The sequence below is a fragment of the Octodon degus genome, unplaced genomic scaffold (genome assembly GCF_000260255.1).
Source record: "Octodon degus isolate 3935 unplaced genomic scaffold, OctDeg1.0 scaffold00058, whole genome shotgun sequence".
NCBI lineage: Eukaryota > Metazoa > Chordata > Mammalia > Rodentia > Octodontidae > Octodon > Octodon degus.
The window spans coordinates 11,650,879-11,673,834 of NW_004524634.1; the positions used below are offsets into that span (position 1 = coordinate 11,650,879).

At 40.1% G+C, this 22,956-nt stretch overlaps 1 protein-coding gene across 2 annotated transcripts in view; it reads left to right on the forward strand.

The window, feature by feature from the left end:
- Ctnna2 (catenin alpha 2) overlaps positions 1-22,956 on the forward strand; it is a 1,043,423-nt gene that overhangs the window by 320,076 nt on the left and 700,391 nt on the right. The window lies entirely within an intron of this gene.

Below are 22,956 nucleotides of genomic sequence, written 5' to 3' on the forward strand. Positions count from 1 at the left end.
AAAAAAAAAAAAAAAAAGGATATTGCCGAAGATACCAACGAACAGCCAGATGAAAGAGTCGCGCAGGGCCAGGTGCTAGGGATGGCATGGAGCTCCTGTGCCCTGTACCCCTGCTTCCTCTGTGTGTTCAGTACCAGAAAGCGCCTCCAAATCAGCCCTGTCTTCTGAGTTGGGTGGAGTTTTCATTACCCAAGCAGGAATGATGTAATCATTGGTTATGGGTGATCCATGTCCTCTTGAGCCCAGTCCACTCCCCCAGATTTGAAGGGAGGAACTAAAAGTCTCAACTGTCTAGGCACATCTTGGTCCTTCCTGTGACAAGCTCCTTTACTGAAGCCACCTATTGGTCACTGCCACCTCACTAGTATAGGAAGGCACTCGGATCTCATGCAGATCCCAAGGATTTTAGAAGCTGTATTGTCAGGACACGAAGACGAAGACCAGATGTGTCTTTCATAATATCATAAGAGGAAGACTGTATAAGCCGTTATAACCCAGGGGGACATTTCTGCAGTCATCATGTACAAATAGACTTAACACCTATCTCTGATACAAGGAGGCTTTGTGCTTGCTGCTCCTCACTAAACTGCCAGGGGAAATCCAGGCCAACTGAGCAGACGAGGAATGGCAGCGAGTGAGGCTGAAGTCACGGCCACACATCCCCTAACCATGTGTCGCACAGTGTGCTCCCAGCTCCTTGTTCAGGTAGGAGTAGACCCCACCACTCACACAGGAGAGCTTCTGCTTTCTTTACATGCCAGCAAAATTGCTCCTGGTTATGGTTTGTGTTTAGTCCTCCCCACCCCCAACAAAGCCTCATGTAAGTCATGGGGCAGATGTGACTGGAGGAGCCGCAAGTGGCATAAGGGGCGGGGCCAGAGGGCCAGGGCAGCGCTCGAGGGGTGGGGCCAGAGAGGCCCACAAAGATAAACTGGCAGCATGTGCTGCCCTCAGCCTGCAGGCTTCTCTTGGAGGTGTAGAGCTGGTCATCCTGGACAGGGTGGCGGCCCAGCCTCTCCTCCTAACACTGTAGCATGGGTGTTTGTGATTGAGGCTGCCTCAGGCAGAGAGGGGATGTCTGGGGAAGACTGAGGCACTGACCTTCTCTCCTGAGCAAATAAGCCTGTGGGGTCTTGCTACGTAATTCAGGCTGTTTTAAACTATGAAACCTCCAGTAACTGTGAACTAAATAAACCTTTCCTTCCCTCATTTTGACTGTCGAGTATTTGTCCCAGTAACAAGAAAAGAGTAACTAAGACACTCCCCAGGGGCTTTTTCCTCTGCACAAATTCAAATACTGTATTACAAAGTTATGTGTTAATTTGTTAATCCATGCATTTGTAATTTTAAAAGCATTAAGTGTCTGGGTGTCAGGCCCTGTTCATCACCACTACCTTTTAACCTCCCAGAAGACCTGAGAGCTAATCCCATTTTTCAGACGGTAAAGGTTTGAAAGGCTTAGTCCATTATTTCAAATAAGTGCAGTACAGAAGAGTGACTGTCACCTTGTTACGATGAAAATCTTTTCTTGTGGGTACAGAGTATGCGACCAGTGTGTTTATCTGTGGGCGAAACTGGGCCCACAAAAATAAATAAATAAATAAATAAATAAATAAATAAAGTAAAAAAGAGAGAGAGAGAGAGCAGCTCTACCTGCTGTCCTGTAGAAAAAAGGCCAAATCTTCTAGCTCTGCAGTGCATGTGGGCACAGCGTGGCTTCTTGTCTGTTAGTGGGAACAAACTGTTCGTTATAAAATATGAGATTTTGTTCTCATGGTTCTACATTGAGTGCTGTGCTGAGCCATTGTCGAACCGCTTTGGTTTTTCTTACTGGCCTGTCGTGTAGGCTTTCTAATGCACACAGTGGAGGACCTGGCTTCTAACTGTTCTTCATGCATTTAGAACAATGTTTCAGAGGATTTTATTACTTGTTATATAATTGGGGAGAACTTAATCCTAATTCCTATGGATCACTCATAGATGTGTGAATGCTGGGAACACACACACACACACACACACACACACACACGCACACGCACACGCAGACACACACACTGCATTGCTCATTCTTCTTTGCTGTAAGAGGTAATAATTAGCATCTATCTAGACGCAGGGGTTACACCGCATGCAGTGGATGTTGGGCAATGTTTGGAAGCATTCTTGGTTCTCAAAACTAGGGCAAGGGGCTGCTGACATCTAGGGTGCTGGATGTCCTATAGCCTACATGTCAGTAGGAATTTTCCAACCCTTGTTCAAAACATTCCACCCAGGCTTGTCTGTGTTTATTATGCCACATTTATTAAAGGATCGAATTTGGAATCAATCTATGCTTTTAGCAAACCTTTTTTTTCTAATTGAAAAATGCTTTTAAATCTATGCATATTATCTGTAGTAACACTCCTAGCCATAATAAGAATAAAACCATGCTGATACTTCTGAGAAAAATATATGCTTTTCTATATTACAAACCTGAAATATAACCCTCTTTAAAAAAAAACAACTTAAAATTATGTTGTTTTCCTGGAGTTTTGTTTTCTCTTTTTTTTTCTCTCACTCTCTCTTTTTAAAAGTTTTTTGAGCTTTCAGACTTAATATTCCCTGCCAGTCTGTGAGGTAAAATAATTACGTTTATCTGGCTAGATATTTCCACTTGCTGATTCAGTTCATCAATAACTACGTACCAGTACTTGCTGGGTGCTTAAACCTGGAAGATGAGAGTACAGGGAGGGAGTAAAGTTAGAAGCCCCCAACTAAAATGCTGCTGTTCTGCAGCAGGGCGCGATCCAGGCCCCAAACTGAAGAAGGCAAGATCCTTTTTATTTTCAGGCTCTGAGTGAGCAAGTCTTCCCTGTCTTTTATGCAAAGTGCATACTGCTGAGACTCATAAGTGTATACTACTGGGACTCTCTGTCATTGTGCCTGTCTTTTTTCTGTAGGGGAAAGAAGAATAGTATCTGTTACAGGAAATTTACTTCTACTCAGTTCTTATTAATGATGCTGAGGTGTTCTCACCACACATTTTGGCCATGTATTTGCCTGGCATGGATTTCTGGAGTCAAAGTTAGGGGAAAGGAGCTGCGGCTGCAATTATTCATCAGGCAGTCCTGACTTCAGGACATCTGTGGCTCTTCTCATTTACTTTGTTGGGGATTTGTGCTGCATCAGCAGTATGGGCCCAGCTCCTCTGTCATCTGTGACAGTCAGACATTTGCATTTGACCTGTGCTAGGAGAGCTGGATTATTCTCAGTCTATGGATCATACATAGTGATAACGACCATCTAGGGATACCACCAAGAGTTCCAAAGATCAAGGTGTTCAAAGGCTTAATGACTGCCTGCCTTCATCTCCTGCTTAGCAGCAATGGGCAACTTGATACGACTCCTAGGCTAAAGCGAGACATCAGGGGAGAAAGAAAAAAACTAGTTTTATGTCTGGATGTTCACTTCCAGGTATCACCTATACTGATTGCCAGTGCTGAAAAAGCTGTCAACTACAGTAGAAGAAACACCTCAGAGTTTCCTGCATGAAAGGAGCATTAATGCTGGGACCCCTTGTGCTCCCTCTTTTCTTTGTGCTTCATAATATTCCACTGACAAAAGTGCTAACATTTACAGTAGTGCCAAGCACCATTCTGAATATTTCGTGTATTACCTCATTCATGCCCTATGTAGAAATGTTCTATTTATCATTATTTCTCTTTACACACAAAAAACCTGAGGCTCAAAGAGCTTTTCATTGTCCAAGATTAAGAATATGGAAGTGCTATAAACAAGGGTGCACATAAATCACGGTGACATGATGTGTTTAACTCTAAATTCTGGAAAGAATTCAAATGCCCATCAAACTAGGAATGAATAAAAAGGATGTATTTTCATACATCGGAGTCCTACTCAGCTATAAAGAAAGATGGACTCAAGACTTTTATAGGTAAGTGGTTCCAAGTAGAGACCATATTCATAAATGAAATAAATCAGACCCACATGTGCAAATGTAAGAAACTAAAGGAGTGAATACAAAAGGTAGAGTAGATGTTGTGAAAGGGAAAGAAAATTCTCCAAAGAAAATGAAAATAATTAGAATGTGGGAAAAGAGAAAAGAAGGATATATATATGATAGCCAAGAGATAATGATAGGGCTAATTTTATTAATACATAGAAAGGAACACATAGTGTTTAGATTGTTTGATCAAACCTATATGCCTATATCTGATAACCTGAATACTTTGAAAATAACAATATGCACTATAATAACCCTTGGTAATTTCCTATCATTCTGTTTTGAAATTCTGTATCATTCTTTATTTTTTGTATTTCTCTTTAAAATAAAATAAAAATAAGTAAATAAAACAAACATGTGAAAAGAACATGTAAGTGGCCTCACTCATTGGATATACACAGCTGAGTCTGGCTTAGATTCTACTCATCTGCTTCCCACTCCACGGCATATCCCAGAGAGGGTTCCTCTCTCACATGAAAGCAGTTTCTCTAGAAAAATTTTAAAAAAATCAGGACCAAAGTACAAAGCAGTTAGAAGTGATGAATAAATTTATGCTGCAGAAGCGAACTAAAATTTTGAGAGATTAATAACAGAAAAATTTTCCCTCACAAAACTTTTCTGCAGATCCTGGGGGCTCTTACATAACTCTTCTTAACTGGTTCCATCTCTGGTTCCACCATGTCCAAAACAGGCCTTGACTTTGCCTGATAAGAAGGGCCTGGGAATTATAAGGAGGCTTTGCTCTGTCTTCATCCTAAAGCCATGTCAATATTTCACTCATATTTCATATATGATAACTAACAACATGGTTTGCTCTATCTATCTATCTGTTTGTCTATCACCTACTCTCATCAGTCTTTTTTAAAAATAATTTTATTGAGAAACAAATAGCAACGAGATAGTTTCACAACCAATTACTAGCATATTTCCAATAATTACTACATTGAATATTGTTGTCTTAGTGGTTATTCATTGTACAAGATGCAGACATGATATCCTGTCTCAAACACTATTAGGACAAACCTCTCTACTCAATGAATTAAGAGAATGGAGCTGTGTATCTATCATATTTTGAGTATACTCATACAAAATGGTCATTCATTTCTATCCCACTTTTTTGGTTAGTTTTGACAAGGAAGGGCATTGCATTGTTATTTAAATACTGTAGGTGTGTGAATTCAGCAAAATATTCCAATATAGTCCTGTTGTTCATAATAGAAGTGGGTTTTCCATAAGAATTGCAATGTCAGAAGATGTTGACTTGAGTCTTTTATAGCTCATCATATTAATATGGCTTTACTTTTTATACTTCTTTTTCATACTTTTCTGCTGGATGGTTAAGACCAAGATAAAGCAAGACTTATATAACAAGAAATGTGACTTTTGTGTTTGATAAGGTCAGTCAAATCGCCTCAGGATTTATCCTGAAACTTTTTACCGCAGTTTGTAGATCCTTTGTCAGTGTCAGCCATGAGGATGAGTGACAGCCATTCCTTAACAAATTTGCTCTCTGTGAAAGCCTGAGAGAATGTTTTCTCTCCATGTGACTCTCCTTAGGCACACTCTACATCACCATTCATTTTCCTCTGTGCCCCCATCATCTCCTTGATCAAAAAATTTGGGACACAACTGAGTTACATGATGTTATAGTACTGGTTCTCCTATGTCCTGAGTCTTCACTGACCTTGAAAGGCTAGGGCCAAAATGTTGGTTGTCCTGCAGCCCTTCTTTTTCTCTAATTTTTGGTCTGCAAACTTAGGTTGTTAACCCTCTAGAAGAGAGTTTTATTTTTATTACCCTACAACATAGGCAGTTGAGCTTAACCTTACTATCTGTCTGGATATCAGACATCTTAGACATAACATGAAACAGGTATTTTCCATCGTATCAGTCTTATATATTGTCTCCTGGCTTTTTGACTAAGATCAAGTATAGTTTCTATTTATTTGTCATCTGTCTGTCTGTCCGTCTATCTATCTATCTATCTATCTATCTATCTATCTATCTATCTATCTATCTATCTCTCTAGCTATCTAACCTACCTACCTACCTACCTACCTACCTACCTACCTACCTACCTACCTACCTACCTGTCTACATGTTTGTCTCATCTTTGTTTTTATTCAATGCTCAGATCAGGGATTAGAGAATAATGACATGAACCTCAACAACTGCGATGTTTTTAACCCTAAAGCCTTCTAATAACTTAAGTTAGGTTCCTTGTTATGTGTCCATAAAAATAAAAAAAAAAAACATTTTAATCTTCTGAGATGTCTGATTGTTTCTATCAATTTTATTTTACTTCACTCTTTTAAGGGTTTAAAAAATTATTTATTTGCTACAGGGTCTCTTTATACAGCTCCTACTCTTAGTGGTCCTCCTGTCTCAGTCTCCTCTGCACTGGGATTACAGACATGTGGCACCATGCCTGATTTTGGTGGCTGGTAGGGTGATCCTGGGGTTCTGGGGCTGGCATGGTAAGTAGTACCAGGGATCAAACCCAGGTCCTTTCACTTGCCAGGCAGGCACTCAGACCGCTGAGCTATCTCATCAACCCTATCAATTTTGTCATAATAAAACAATTATACTGTTCATATTTACCTTATACTGTATTGCTATACCTCATTATAGTTATAGAGACATCTTTACAAGTTATTTTTAAAGCTTCACATATAAGACCAAAAGATATTCTGCTCTTATATAAGTTACGTGCATTTCTTTCTGCTAATTTGTACAGTCTTACATTTCTACATACTGCTTATTTTAAGGAATGATAAGAAATTAGGAATGAACTTAAAATATAGGTTGCATAATAATTTTGTAGTGATCCTTTCATAAATAAGTAAAAACTAAAAGCTTTAAGTTGCAGTGTGACACATTTTCCATTATCACTCACTTTCTACAAATCCACAGACAATCTTGTTTTCCTTTTTAAACCATCAAATATTCTGCACTGTCTTCCTTGCTGTGTTCAGAATGGACTCGCTTATTTTTAGTAGTCTTTAGTTGGTATTAGAATTTGTAGTTGATGCAGCTCATTTGTCAGCCAAATATGGAGAGATTCTGAAAGATGTTTTGTCATTTTCTACTGTCAAAATGATGCATTTGCTTTATGTCCTGGTTTCTTTGAAAGAGCTTGACTTGCACTTCTCTTGTGGGGTAAAGCATGGAAATAAATGATACAAAAAGAAGTAAACAGAGGAGGCGGGGAAGAAGCACTCTAAAAACTGAAATCTGGAGGGCTTTATTCTCAAGTATATATCCTTAGAGTCAGAGGAGATGGAATATAATGTCCACACTTAATGTTAAAGATTTCATCCATCAACTTCAGGCGTTCTGTTACTGTGGCTTCTATGATGCTTGTAGACAAAGATGGCAAGAGAAGTTCTTTCCTTTTCTTCTCTTTGACCTATCTGGTACCCATCTGGAAGGAGATAGCCTGTCAGCTGTGGCTAGGGTGTGGTGCCCAATGTGCTTACCAGAGCTGCCATTCAGGAGACAGAGAAGTCACCATAAGGAAATCTGCCCTCTGCTCCTTCGTTTTTCCCGCTGTGGTTTGTGTGGCTGGCATTTTCCAGCTACTTTCCTTTTTCACTTGCCATGAGAATAAGAGCAGATAAGAAGGTGGCAATTGCAACTCACTATCAGAAACTGTTTATTACAAACTCAACTTGACAGCTACTACATAGAGCAATGGGGAAACATAGCATCCACATGAAATCTATGTATTTTATAATTCTTACAATCCTAGAATACCTAGGTAGTAATATCATTTTAAATTTCCTTAGCCAAAGTTCACTTTTACAGAATGTGCTCAATCAAACTAGTGCATTATTTCTTTTATATGTTTTAGTTTGCAGGTTTATGAGTATAAGAACCTAATGCATGTTCTTTCTGGAGAAATATAATAGTAAAAAGAAAATTATCATAAACTTGGCTTCACATCTGGGTCCTTAAGTCAAATTTGTGTTTTCTTAATTGAGCTATGTGAATTGCTTGAGTTACATGTTTTTCATTGGGAAAAATGTACTATAACACGAATTTCAAGAAGTTTTTTTTTTAAATATTTATTTATTTAGTGTGTGTGTGTGTGTGTGTGTGTGTGTGTATGTGTGTGTGTGTGTGGCCAGCTCAGCCCACCAGGGGGCGGGGCTGGCTGGCATGTGGTGCTGGGGGATCGAACCGCCGTCTCTGCGCTCCGCCAAGCTTGTTTCAAGTAGGTGCTTTAGACCACTGAGCCATCTCGCCAGCCCCTCAAGAAGTTTTAAAAGAATTAAATCTCTAAAGATTTGCCTAGATACTGGGTCATGGTAGATTTCTGGGACTATGTTTGCCATAGGCTTTTGCTTCCCTTTGGCATAGATTTCTCTTCTGACAGTTAAATACCCTTTAAACAGACCTATTAGTTGTGATCATACCATTCACCTGGAGGACTGTGACACATTTTTGTGTCTTCCTCTCCATGTGTCCCTTTTTCCTTTGGAAGATTTTGGTACAAATCACTCATATCCCCCATCATTGTGCCTGTTTGCATGGAGTTAGTAAGTCCACATTCAAATAATTTTTTCTGCATTGATACTTTGATAAAATTTTTTAATGTCACTTTCTTCTACTTCACTTCAAATTTGAACTAGGGATCTGAAGAAAAACTTTTTCCTCAAATTCACACATCTTTCCATTTATGAAGAATGAGCTCCTTTTAGGATGGACCTATACCATAAACAATAAGAAACTGGTTCTCAGCTTGAATCTCTTCTTTCTTTGTTTCTTTCTTTGTTTCTTTCTTTCTTTCTTTCTTTCTTTCTTTCTTTCTTTCTTTCTTTTGTTGTTGTTGTTGTTTGTTTGTTTTGCAGTACTGGGGATTGAACTCAGGACCCTGTGCTTGCCAGGCAAGAGCTTATTCTACTGAGATATGTCGCCTGCCTTTTGTTTTGTTTTGTTTCTGTTTGTTTTTGTTTTTTTTTCTTTATCAGAATCTATTTATGAAATAATTCATGGCTTTCAGTTTTGAAATTAAATTAGGGCAAAATAAAGAAATCATACCCTTAAATTACACAACTCAGCAAACACTACTATAATAATTTCAGGATCTATTCAACAATTTAAAAAAAATTGACTGAACACTTAAAGAGTATAGGTTGCCAAGGAAAGGCCCAGCTTATGTATGAATGGAGAAGATAGTGAAGAGTAGCTCAAGTGAAAATAAGCTATAAAATTATTCATAAAAATCTATGAAAAATTTGACCTTGTGTGACAGTATAGATGCTGACTGGATAAGAAGACTGTGTAGATATTCATGAGGGTGACTTTCTAAGATAACTAGATAACAAGAAGGATTTCAAAGTCTAAAAATGTCTTAGAAATATGTCAATGACCAATGGATGGAGCGGCAGTCACTAAACGCCCAATGGCAAGAATATTTGTGAGTCTTCAAAGAGCAACACGGAGACCACTGTGTTTTACTGTTTATGAGCGAGGTGGGAGAGAGGGTTGGGCTTGATGAAACTCTCAGGAGGAAGCCCGGAAGCCCGGTCTGTCTCTTCCTTAAATTCTGCTTTTAAAGATACTTTTTTAAAACATGCTTTCTGATTTTAATTGTATTTTCTTTGCTTTCCTAGTAGCACTACAGAGACATTAGTTCCTACTACTTCTATGTCATTTCACTGAAAGTTTAAGTAATCTTGGAAGTGGTGAGGAAATTAACCCACACATGAGCCATGTCTCTGAGAGGTAATGTACCTCGAATGTTTGGAATGCTGTTTGGAACATTGTTCTTTTAAGATAGGGAAAAGATATCTTTAAAAAGCCACGTCATCATTCATCAAAAATTCTGATTACTTCACAATCTTAGTTTCAGTGCAGGCTATGTTAAAGGTTAACTTTGTTCATTATGAAAACTTGCTACAAAATGTCCCCTCATAGATTTGGAGTTGACATGTTCGGCATCATTCTGGTTTATGAAAACATCAGTGTACAAATACAGATGGATTTTGTTAATTACCACAAACTTTTTATCTTTTCATGAAAGTGGGACTGGAATGATTTCTATTTTGAAAGCTTCTTTGGAAAGATGTCAAAGGCCTTTTGCTTTTATTGTTATCTCCACATTTAAGGAGTTGGTGTTGTCCTGCGAAGAGAGGGAGGGGGTGGTCACTGATGCGCGTGTTGATCCACATTATCCTTTCAAGGAAAGAGTCAATCATAGTCATTCAACTCTTCTACCTTAAACACTGACTTTCCAAACTCCCTTTATAAGCTATCCTTTTCATCTTCTACACCTTGTCAAATTTACTTGCTATACATATGCTGACTTACAGTTAATTTAAGAGATGTCTTTGTCGAGGTGTACTTTAAGCAGTGCAGCTGGGCTGAGAGTGAGGCCTTAGTTTGTAGAATTTGAAACTACAAACTAGATTATGGGCACATCAGTCTGCTGAGGGGAGAGAGGTGCTGTGCAGTGGATGGGCACCAGAGAGCTAGACCTCCCCAGAACACCAAAGGCCTGTCATCAGTGCTTTCTGACTGATTGTTCTGTCTGCTATCCACTTTCCCTACAATATATTCTCTAATCAGTACAACCATGACCTTTCTAATATGCTCCATGTATCAAGTTATGATCTCCTTGCTATAAAAATCTTATGGGATTCCTTAGCAAACTTCAACTTGAAGTCAAATCTATCGGACTGTGTGTTTTGTGAATATGGAAAAACATTCACCTTCATGTGTTCATATTTTGTCTATGGCGGTTTTTACTTTATGAAGGCAAAGTTGAGTAGTTGCACCAAAGATGATCCAAGAATATTTATTCTCTGGTCCTTCACAGAGGATGCTGACTGAGCCCTATCCTGCATAAGCAAACTAGACCCAGCCCAGCATTTATCCACTGTGCCCAGCCTGCCTGGCAGGCCTGGCTCCAGTCAGCTCTTCCAACACACCCTGTGCCCCGAGTTATGTAGACCACACATCATGCTGCATATTCCATCCCTTTCAGGATTCTTTCCACCACACCCCTACCAGCCCAGGGGCCTCAGGCACTCTGCTCACACCCAGTCCTGGCCCCATCCCTTCTGATGAACTCTGCATCGCAGACTTCTGGTTCCACTCAGGACCTATCCTCACAGTTACCAGTTAGCTCCTACTTGGGTGTGAGACTCCTGCTTCTCCTCTGAGAATGGAAGCCGCCGGCTGTCTTGCATGCCTTCCCTTGAGCTCAGTCAGCCCTAAGTGCACAGCAGGTGCTTGGAAGTACATGTTTAATTGGTTTCAAAGATGTGAAGCGACCATCCTACAGATAAACTGACCAAAGGCTGTGTTGGAGTAAGGCAAATACATCACATAAGCATGTTACTGAATATATTAATGCTGCTCGTTAGGCAAGCTCATCTGCCGTATGTGGCAACCTCAGTGGAAAGAGAGATTACCTAAAGTTAGCAGCAGCCTCAGGCCTCAGTCTGAACCTACCTTGCCTGCCTTGCACATGCCAGCAGCCATCATCCAACCTCCCGTGCATCCAGGCAAGACCTGGAAGGATAAATTAGAAACAACTTCCAGACTTCACACCAGGGCAGCTACAGACAGATGCCAAATTCCAGGTAACATCCTGAAGCAAATATTGACACTTATTTTCTCCCAGGGATCACTTTGCCTACCCTGTAGGAGAAAATAGGGGTAGAAATTTGCTTTCTGATTGTGCTGCCCCACAACACAACTTGGGACATATCCCTGGAAGTACACAGCATAGATGAGTTTACTACTTTACAGGATGCATCTTCGACTCTAGGTGTGGCAAAGCCTTTTGCCAAATTATTTTTCATTTTTTTTTATTCTGTATTTTAGGGAAGGGTCTACAGCGTGTTCAAGGTTTCACTACTAGATCAGTCTTACAGTGATTCGCTATTTACAGTCTCCCAACAGCTGGGATTACAGGCATGCACCACCATGACCAGTCTCAGTCACCCCCTCACCATGTCCCAGAGGCGGAACCAGCACTGCAGGCCTGGAGATCAAACCCCCAGCCATTGTGCCTGCTTGCAGGCTGGCCATTGCAAAATTATTGACATCTCATTGCACTATGCAGTGACATATATTAGTAAATGCTGTCATGATGACATCTACAGCCAATGGCAGCATTACTGCTGCTCAGGTAACTTAATTGAGTTCAGTTAAAAGTTGGAACTATTGTCTCTGCCTCTTGCACTGAGAACAGAGCTTCCCATTGGCCGCTGAACACCCCAAGAGTCTGAGGAGTGACTTGTTTTTCCTTCTATAGTCACTGCTTGCTGCCCGTCTCTACTATAAGCTTTTGATCACTGCACGCAGAGCGGGCTGTGCGGACTTATGCAGTACTTTTGCTTTGGTGCTCTGGAGAGGTGGAGATGGCCTCTTTGGTGAATTCTCAGAGATTTAATGGGATTCATTAGGAACACATTCTGTCACATTCTACAATGCTGGCACCACTTGTCTGTCTCCCTGTCACCCCTAGACCTATAGCACGCATGCCACAGCAGGCTATTTGCACCACTGGAAGCTCTAAAGGCTTCACCATCAGCATCCTACACATTGGTTCTCTCAGAAGTTTTGCACAGCTGTACTGGGGAGGGAGGAAGCCACTCACCATGCTCACTCCTAAGCTCACTGTTTGGCTTGTGTCTAAGCTCACTGTATGGCTTGTGTCTAGTTGTCCCCCCAAAGCATGCAGTCATGGGGCAGGGACTTTGAGAGTTTGAGATTAACTCATGATCCACTGGAATTATGTATCTTAGTTCTGCTGGGATTATGGGTGTGAGTACCTCCTCCTGCCTGGCAGGGATAAGCGTGAATGCAACTGAGAGACAGGCTTCCTCTCTGTTGCAATTTGTTGCTGCTACTCCTCCATTTTGCTCTCTTGCTCTTTGCTACCACCATGAAAGGTTGTTCTCTGCCCTGTGCCTCTCTGTCTTGACACCAGCTGACTATGGACTGAAATCTCCAGTAACTCTGAGCTAAATAAGCCTTTCCTTCCTTCATTTTTCCTATCAGGTATTTGTCCCAGCAACAAGAGCATGGTAACTGAGACACTATTCTCACGTTTTCTGTGTCCACAGCGGTATACCTGCTGACCAAAAGCATGTAATATGGTGTTCCATCCACCTCTGCCCTTTACCATTTGGGGGATGACCCAGTGGTAATACTGGAGAAGATTCACTGGAAGAAAATGCTAGATAGAAGATGAGAAGAGTGTCTCAGAACACTCTGTCCCTTCTTGGGAGTGAAAACAGCCCAATATATGCCTGAGAGAAGTTAGCTGAGGCTTCTGCCAACATCCTCTCTCTAATGATTTATTTAATGAAGAATATGGCAGACACTCAGGTCTGGTGTAATTTTTCAGGGATAGTAAATACAAACATAAACCTCTAACACAGCATATTGGACGTTGCTTCATCAGAGTGAAAATGGCTGGGGTCTGGTGGCATTGGGAATCCTTTTCTTCACTGGTGCCCTCGGGCCAGTTGGGTAAGATATGGTGCCTCAAAGTAGTGTTGTTATTCTTATTTTTCTTTTTGTTTTTTAATTTCATGTATTTGGTACAGTGTCTCACCACACAGCTTGGACTCACACTGATCCTCCCGTGGATTATAGGCACGTGCCATGGCATACCTGGGGAGGGCTCAATAGGGCACGCGGCAGCAGGGATCAAACCCTGGTCCTTGTGCTTACCTAAGCAGGCACTTAGACCAGTGAACCATTGAGCTACCTCGACAGCCCCAGTAGCGCTTTTTCTTTTTAAAGATGAAAAAAAAGAAGAGAGAGAGATGGCAGTTGAGACTGGGTGTGGCGGCCTGTGCCTGTAATCCCAGCACTTTGGAGGCTGTAAACAGGCAGATCACTAGGACTATGATCTAGTAGTGAGGCTCTGATCACCCTGTAGACCCTTCCCTAAAATAAATAAATAAATAAATAAATAAATAAATAAACTTGACTTTTAAGCTTTCTGCGGTGTGTATTTATCTACAGCACAGGTCATGAAGTAGCCATCAAGAAAAAAACAGTGGATTTACTTTTCTTCATGTTGCTATTTTATATGGAGTGTGTGTCCGTGTATGTGTGAAAACTGTGTCAGTACGTGATGTGTCTGTGTGTATTAGCTTCTAGTCTGTATTTGCACTCTTATTTACCAAGTAATTTTGAGAGAGCTCTTCCTATCTCCAGGCTCACTGGGAAAAGTAACTTTCTCACAATTGCCAGAGCCGAGATACTAAGACTCACACATTGAGTAGATTTAATAAAAATATATAGTTTATTTGCTTATGTGTATAACTCTAAGGAATAAAAAAAATCAGAATAGAATTAGGGTAAAGTGATTGTAGGAGAAGATTTCTTTGTATAAAATATTAACTATCTGGGGATCATGAATCAAGATGAGAACATAACTCCCTAAATACTCATTTTAGAAAAAATGTCTGTTCTAAGGTGTGCTTGAAAGTCTTTAAGTGCGTAGCTCTTATTAAGGATTTAATTAGAGAAATAATTTGTCTGTAATCATAGGTCATTCTTCAGCTACTACCTACTGGATTGACATTTTTCCAGCATATAGTATAAGCCTAATATCTCAAGAGTTGAGTACAAACAAGACAGACTGCAAGTAGTGTTTGTTCTACCTCTGTATTAAAATATGCACCAACGGCAAAGTATTCCTCTAAGAAATCCTCAGAAAGTATGGGTTTTATAGTTCAACTAGAGAGAAACTAAAATGCAAATGTTTCAAAGAAAGCAGGAGCACTGAATGTATTCCCAGTGCATATTTCTAGTCTCTTATCCTGTCTCCACTGGAGATGGGAGCTTTGCTTCCTCTTCCACGGAAAACATTTCAAGTTGGAGTACACATGTTTCAAACAGGCCTACTTTCGAGAGGCTGAGATTAACCCCTCTGGGCCTGGTTATCTTACAGTTCTTGTTCTTCTCAGTTTTCTATGGAAAGCAGAGCCAAAGCAATGCTCTGTTCGGCGCCACAGGTGTCCAAATAGTGTGTCCTCGACAGGGTGACATCTCATCAAAAGGCATAGGAGTGCACATAGCGGAATAAGTCAGGCGGGAGGGAAGACTCTCTTGCCTTGCTGAAAGATTAGCAAAAGCATGCGGCTTTGGGTCTTTTCTTCCTCTTCGTGTCTCCAGCAACTGACTCAACATTTGAATTTGGATATCAAATTCTTGACAGATATAGTCCCCGAGAGGAAGATTCTCCTAGATGTGGGAAGAAATAAAGATTAAATGCAGATGCATCAATTCCATCCTGGCTAAGAATTAAGGACTAAGACACCAGGCTGGCCTTGGGAAACTTGGGGAGATGTGTGTGGCAGGCATTTAATTACTGTAGGTCTCTGTTTCTATCATGTAATAAATTAGCAACGTACCTAATTAAAAGTTGTTGTGAGTTCTAAACAAATGAATCCATGAAACGCAGATGGAGCATTAAACATACTCAGCACAGACACTATGCTCATGAGATAAATAGATTTGTTTTATCATTATGGGAAGCTATCTTAATCCCTATTGTATTATTTTAAAAACTTAACAGCACAAATACTAAATGGAGAATAGAGAAAGTTGCTGTAAATACACATGGTCGGGCACACGCATTGGTGGTACCCATAACTGCTCATCAGCTCTGGCTTTATACGGCACCAGCCTCCTGTGTATTTGAAAATCAGCTACCTGTGACCTGCTGTGGCCGGAAAGACGTGAAGAGTCTGAGGAGCACCGCTGTCGTCCTGTTGGGTGCAACCAGATTGGGTGCAGCCAGGTATCTGCCACCCGCTTGTGTACTTCCATCCAACCAAGGCCTCAGGTATGTTTTTAGTTATATTTGGTTTATTTAGAAGTTTTGCTTCAAAAAAATGCCAGGGTAAAATTTGTTTCTTTTGTTCCATAAATACCTTAAAAATCCAATCTCGGTGTCAGTGACAGGTATTGATATACTTTGTCAAACAAGAAATATCTTCAGCTTCTAGAGCTAAAAATTCAATGTTTTTCAGCAGACTTCTCTAAGATAATAATGTAATTTATCTTTCAGAGAATATTAAAGGGGAACCTTGAAGGTGAGGGCAAAAAGCTCATTTATGCCTCAAATTAGAAAGATAATTTAGAGAGAACAGCGTTGATATTCATTTGAATTTAACAGCCTGGAATGGCAAAGTTCATATTAGTCATGACTTTGACCCAAGATTATCTTGGAAAAAAGAAATTATTGTATTTTCTGTTTTGAAAATTAGACAATTTTGATTTCACACATGGTAAAATGGAGGTAGTAGACCGTCTCCCTCCTCACAGAAATGTGAGGAATAGGTATTTTGGTTAAATTGTGTGTTTGTTGTATTTCAGTAAATACATTTTACAATATGGATAAAGATCCTTCTAGAGAGCCTGACTGTAACTCTGTATATTGTTTTAGTATATTGGTTATGGACATGCTTTGAGTAACATTATTTGTTGTTTATGTTATTTTACTCATCGATCCTGTGGCTTTAATTTCATTTCTTTTTATATTTATGAATGATATATATTATATATAATAATACATACTGTGTAAGTACATATTATTCGATATATAATTATTGAATAATATGTTATATATGAATAATGAATGGCCACATGTTATATATTACTTATTTTATTCTCTATTATATTAATTATATGTAATAGGTTATAATGATATCATGTTCTCATATTTTATAATATAGCACATATTAATTATATAATATGTGACATGATTATATATATATTGAAAATTTTTTACTAGTTTTAGTAGTTGTTGACACTCTTCGGACTTTGATTAACGGAGGCTGGAAAGTAGGCCCAGCATCGTTAGGGTTGATGCGTCGTGTCCACTTGAGGAGTCCAGAAGCTGCACTAAGTAGCTGAGCAGTTCTACATCTGGGGTGCAGAAGACTCCAGCACTGTAGGATGTTGTTCGTTGTGTCAACTGGAGAGGTTAAAAAGCTCGAGTGAGCAGTCAGCAGGACCCGGGTGCTCACGTCGTGAACGTCTTGAGCTCGCGGAGGAAGAGGCGGAGGCGCAGAGCTGGCGTGGGTGGAGAGAGCCGTGCAGTGCAAGGGAGGCAAGGGGCTTGCTCTGTCCCCTTTTTTTTTGTGGCTGCTTTTGCTGTCTTCTGCAGCCTGGAACTGTTGCCCCTGTTCCCGTCCACTCTGCCTTGAAGCCAGCTGATTACAGACTGAAATCTCCACAAGCTGAACTAAATAAGCTTTTCTTTCCTTCATTTGGGGCATCAGGGACTCTGGCCCAGCAATGAGAGGAATGTAACCAAGACAAACATCAAGTGCTGGTTCAAGCGCCTCCTCTTTGTGAGGGTGTGGTGGAAGGCAGAGAGTCCTGGTAAAACAGTGAAACAGGCAAAATTTCACATGCACTACTCCTCTTGGAACTTTTTTTTTGTGGATCTTTTGATTTCTCCACCTCCCATAAACCACCAGCAGAGGCCCACCCTGCTCTTGCTGTCTCTGAAGTGGTGGCAATGGCAGAAAAATGACTGTACCAAACACACGTGTAACATCACAGAGAAGCTGCCTCCTAACTTCGGCAGCCTTTGAGTACATATTTTTCTCATATCATCTTTAAAAATTCTGCTTTTAACCTGACCACATGAAAAATGCATAACTATTGTGGCTAAACTGTCTTCAGATTTATCTAAGAAATCCAATTTTCCATGCATACCTTGCACTGAAATCTCTTTGCTACACAGCAGTCTGTTCTCACTCCCCAGTTCTCCCTCATCGCTTGGGCTCCCACATGGATTCAAAGTGAGCCACAAATCATGGTATATATTCAGGCTTTGCTCAGTCTGCTATCAAGGTAAAAATCCTGGTCAGGAGTTTTCTGCTTGCTGAGCTCAGGCATCTAAGAGCTCATCAGACATGCAGAGTACAGCTGCGCAAGATGCAGAAGAACAAGATTGGTGATAAGTGGCGATGTCATGGGTTGAGGAAGGGTCAGGTATCCAGAGTAGGAAAGCATCTCAGTGGTTGGTCATGGGATGCTTACATAGGTGCTGCTGGACTAGTTCTTGTGTCTAGGAAAGAGAGAGATGAGCAAGGCCCTCCAGTTCACAGGACAGGCTAAGCAAAGGAGAGCTTGGGAGTCTAGGAGACAGATGGGCACAGTTAGTGTAATGGGAAATGGCTGTTGGAAATAAAGTAGGCTTAGTGTGATGACTGCTGGTGCCAAATCCTACAGTTGGCAGGGTCAAGTAAGTTCAAACGGAGGGCTTATCATTGTTTAAAAACATTTCGTGTCCTCTTAAGAGTTCACCTCTTTGGGATCAGAGATCCAATCCAGGAAGCCTTTAGGAAGTGACCTTAGTGTTCCAGATTTTAAAAAAGGAGGTTGTAACACAGTGAGATAATGCTTCTTACATTTGCCTGCTGGATTTTATTATGCTTTCTTCTTGCCCCCTAGCTCAGACCTCCACACATACACTGTCACATTCAGCAAGAGTGGTTTTCTTAACACGGCTTTGCAAGGATGGCATACTGTGTGAGATGCTAGCTCGTATCTCACGTGTACAGTCTTTGGATGACCAACACGGTGCAAGTTTGCTGAATTCAGGCGCTGCCATGGCTTTGTTATGTAGGCCATGATTTAAAGCCTGAGCAAAATGAGAAATAGAATCAGACGGATAATTGCAGGAAAAGGGAAATTAATTTTCACTTTCATAAATAAAAAAATAACTCTCGAGAAAATCACCAGACTTCTTTGGGCACATTCTTCAACATACCTTTATTTTTGTTTGGTACTCTATACTCTGCACTTGTTGGTTTGGGGCTTGCCATCTATTCACAGAGAGTTCTGTGCTGCAGCTCTTGAGCTTTTGAAGAGATAGAGCCTACGCTACACTTTGATGCTCCCACTCAGTACCCAGGCCAGAAAGTACAGGGTATTAACAAGAACTCCTCGCTGTTTCTGTGTGTAAGCCTCAGGAGATGTTATTGAGGCAAGCAGGATGCAATAGCACAATAAGGGGAGGGTTGTTTCTGTGCATACTATTAGGCTGTTATTACATCTCAGAGCACTGATTTAGGAGATAACCCTCAAAGCCTTACGGGGCATCTGGAGGCTGAGGCAGTTTCTTGGCAATGCAATTATCTCAGTTTCTTTCAGTCTGCTGAGAGGTAGCAACAGTGTTTCATTCAGCGTTCCTGTCCATTAAAATGTTTTGATACCTGTTTGAATTGCATTCCCTTAATGTTAATAATTCCATAATGATCACACAGGCAGGAGTTGGGCGTGAAACACTCTGGGAGAGTTGTCCATTCATCAGCACCGTAGGGCTTGCTTCTTTACTCCCTCTCTCCTAGAGTTTGGTGTCTGTGAAGGAGAATGCTAGCTCTTCTGCAGCCATCTACCCTCCATATTTTACAGTCATTTTCCCTTGTGCTGGTCAAGTTCAGATTATCTACACAGACACATGAAATTTAATCCATGGATAATCTGGCAGTAGTGATAATATTTTTACAAGTTCGTTATGCTTTGGAATGTATCCTCTATTCAAATATACCCTGTAGTCATCAAATGTGAATGGAGAAGTAGCTAATGTTTGATTTGATGATTTCACTTAAAATACTTAAACTACCTACAGAGCCCTTGATTTGTTCAGGAAACTGTCCAATTTTGCTATTTACTCTCTATGTTCAACCCATTGGAGACAATTTAAGGTTTCTATTTTAGGCTCCCTCTTGCATGAACATGAGCAGTAAGTTTGGAAGCTAAAGATCTTTGGGCCTTGATGGCGGGAAAAGATATTGAGATTTTAAGGAAATACCTGTGAGGCTAAAGATGTCACTACCTACTGACTGTTATCTCTTAAGAAGACACATAGCTATCTGTCTGCATCAGAGATTCTCCTGAATTACTACCTTGTTTGATGCATGACCACCACATAAAATCATTTTTACAAATGGGACCTATAAACATGAAAGAGATGTTATTAGGCATATAAACAGCATCCTAGTAAGTTTGCCCTTTATGCAAATTAATGTTTTAAGCTTGGCCTCTTTCATATGAAAGAATTTCCTTCAACATAGACTACATGAGAAAATTCAATATAATTTATATTTGAGAGGTGTGAGCAGTTTTTGTTATACCTTCCTAGTATTCTGAGGATGGAGCAAAGCAAGGGAAGATTTAGGTTGTCATCAACAGATTTTCAGCTCTCTTTTGAAATGTCATATCAGACTGAGTTATTCTTTTTTTTGTTTCAAGCTTGTTCAACCTTTATCAGAAACCAAATCTACATAGAAAATGATCCCCTTTTTCATTGTCTTCTTAAAATTATACAAAAGAAAGGTTTTATTCTCTTAGTTGGGACTTGGGCTGCTACTCAAAATCCTTAAGACAGAGTTCCAATAGGATAGAAGAAATAATATCTAAAACTTCATAGCACAGCGCAGTAACTATAGTTAGCAAGATTTAACTGTGTATTTATAAGTGGGTAGTAGAGAGGACTTTGAATATTTCTAAGACAAAGAGGTAATAAATGCCTGAGATTCTGAATATGCCAGTTAGTCTGATCTGATACTTCGACATTGTATGCATGTAATGAAATATTATACTGTTCCTCGTCTATGAGTACATTTTATAACCATTAACTTTTTAAATACAAATAAAATTCTTGGGCATCAACATTATGATTGGTTTTCACGATTCATTTTATAAACACTTGCTTGGCACCCAGAATCCAGGAGCAAACACTGAAGTGTGGTGCTTCAGGAAAATGATACGTTCTCTTCTCTATGTCTCCATTTGGACTGTTCAGGGTGTTTCCAACTCATCCTGCATAGGCCTGTTTGAAAGTTCCCCTTTGAGTACATCTCTGTTAGCATCCAAGACCTCAGTGCATCCAATCCAGAGCTGGCAAATCAACTGCAATTGTTTATCAAGCTGCACTATTTAGTACCTAATCATATTTCTCAAAACAGTTTTTACCACAATGTTGATTTCTGCTAAAAATGTGAAGCTAAGCCAATCCAAACATACCCTGCAGGCCCTGCCTTTTCCAAGGCAAGTTTGGCACGGACCCCTGCGCCTGCATGCCTTCCAGCCTCCCAGCAGAGCTTTGCTCCTCTGTAATATCCAGGTTTTTTCCTGCCCAGATTTTCTTGCCTCTACTGTTGCTATTCTCAGTTTTTTGTCTGAGGAAATAGAAGTCTTTTAATTGTAACTGAAATGCAGTGAGTGTTTCTGGTAAGATCTACCCAGATACCAAGATTTCTCAGAAAATTTCTCCAGTTTTCTAGAATCTGCCCTGGATATGAATCTTTTATCCTGCATTATTTCATTTCTTGGTCTTGGGTACCACATCGGACCCTTTTGGAAATCGAGAATTAAGGTTTGGTTTAATGCAGAGACTAATTCATGGCCTGGACAAGGTTAGGAACCTACTTGATAGTCTGGGGTCCAACATGGAAAACTAGATGGAAAAAGAGTTTTTTACTTTAGCCTAAGAAAGGAAAATAGTTAACGGAGATAGATAGCTATGGATAGTTTTGTTGAGCACTGAAATCCTAATTAAATATGATTTAATCCTGCTTCTACTGGCAGAAAAGAGTTCTTACAGTTCTTTTGTCTGATTACATCACTTGCTACATTAAGCTCATTAGGAATATTAGGCAATGAATAAAGGCCGAAGGAAATGAACCATTTTCAATGAATGAAGAAGAGTATGGAAACCATTTACTAGGCAAGATGGATAGTAGCAATAAACGGTGGATTCATTTCATTGACACTCTGTTCAAATGTGTATCTCTTGCGTGCTCTATTCAAAAGCACAGATACAAGGAATAAGATTTACAATGTTATTTGGAGCTACTCTTTTTTTGAGGGACAGATGCTGTAGTTGATAACAGAAAATTTTTAAATTAAAGCCCATGCATAATGTTATGAGAGCCCAGTCATCTTATCAAGTTGACTTGATATAAGGGGAATATTTTATGTGTCTCTCTATTTTATTTCTATAATGAGGTGGTGTTGAGGGAAGCATACCTATTCCTAAGCCCGTTGCTTGTCAGAAACTTGCATGAAGCTTTTCTCATACAACTGACTTAAAGCTTGGGTTTCCTATAGCCAAAGGCTTTTGCATAGATTCGTGCCTGTGAAAGATAAACCTTTCCAAAGCTTAAAATTATGCAGTGTTTTCAAAGAAGTAGCCATTGCACATTTGTAGGAATTTTAATTTAATAGAGAAATGAAAGCGAAGCAGTCGTATCTTCGCATCATTGCCTAACCACTGTAGAAGTATGTATTAAAATTCATACCATTTGGATATTCATGCCTATGGCTTTCAAAAACTTTCTCTTCAATCCGTTCCCCAATTGCCAGAAGAAACTACACTGAGGATGCAAAGTAAGAGACTGCTGCCTTCCAACACTAATGGGCTTTATATTAAAAAGTGCCTTTTCAAACACTCTCCTTATAGGTATTGAGCAATTTTATTACGTGAAGATTATCATGATTCTCTTGTACACAGAGAAGAGGCACAAAACCCTGTTAGCCAGGTGTTGATGAGCTCACAATCGTGCTGGGGGAACTTGAACTCAGCAAAGTATTTCAAAACGAAAGAGATTCAAAGAGTAACAGCAGTGAGACGTGTTGGGAGGGCAGCGATTCAGGAAAAATTCATGTGGGCACCGGAGAATACCATAGCATTGAAAATCATGAGGAAAGGCAGATATTAGAATACCTAAGGATGAGGAATCCTCGGATGTGGCCGCCAGTGGGTTGTGGAGAACCAAAACGTCGTTTCGTGAGGAACTCAAAAACGACTTTGCAGATAGAAGTTTGGAGCACTGAGGTTGGATTTCCACTTAGGGACTCGTTTTCGAGGGCAGTGGGAAAGGCTGGTTTCTGCGCTGTCCTATTGACTTACACACATCAGATAATTAGAGGCCCACAGCTATAGCACAGCACACTGG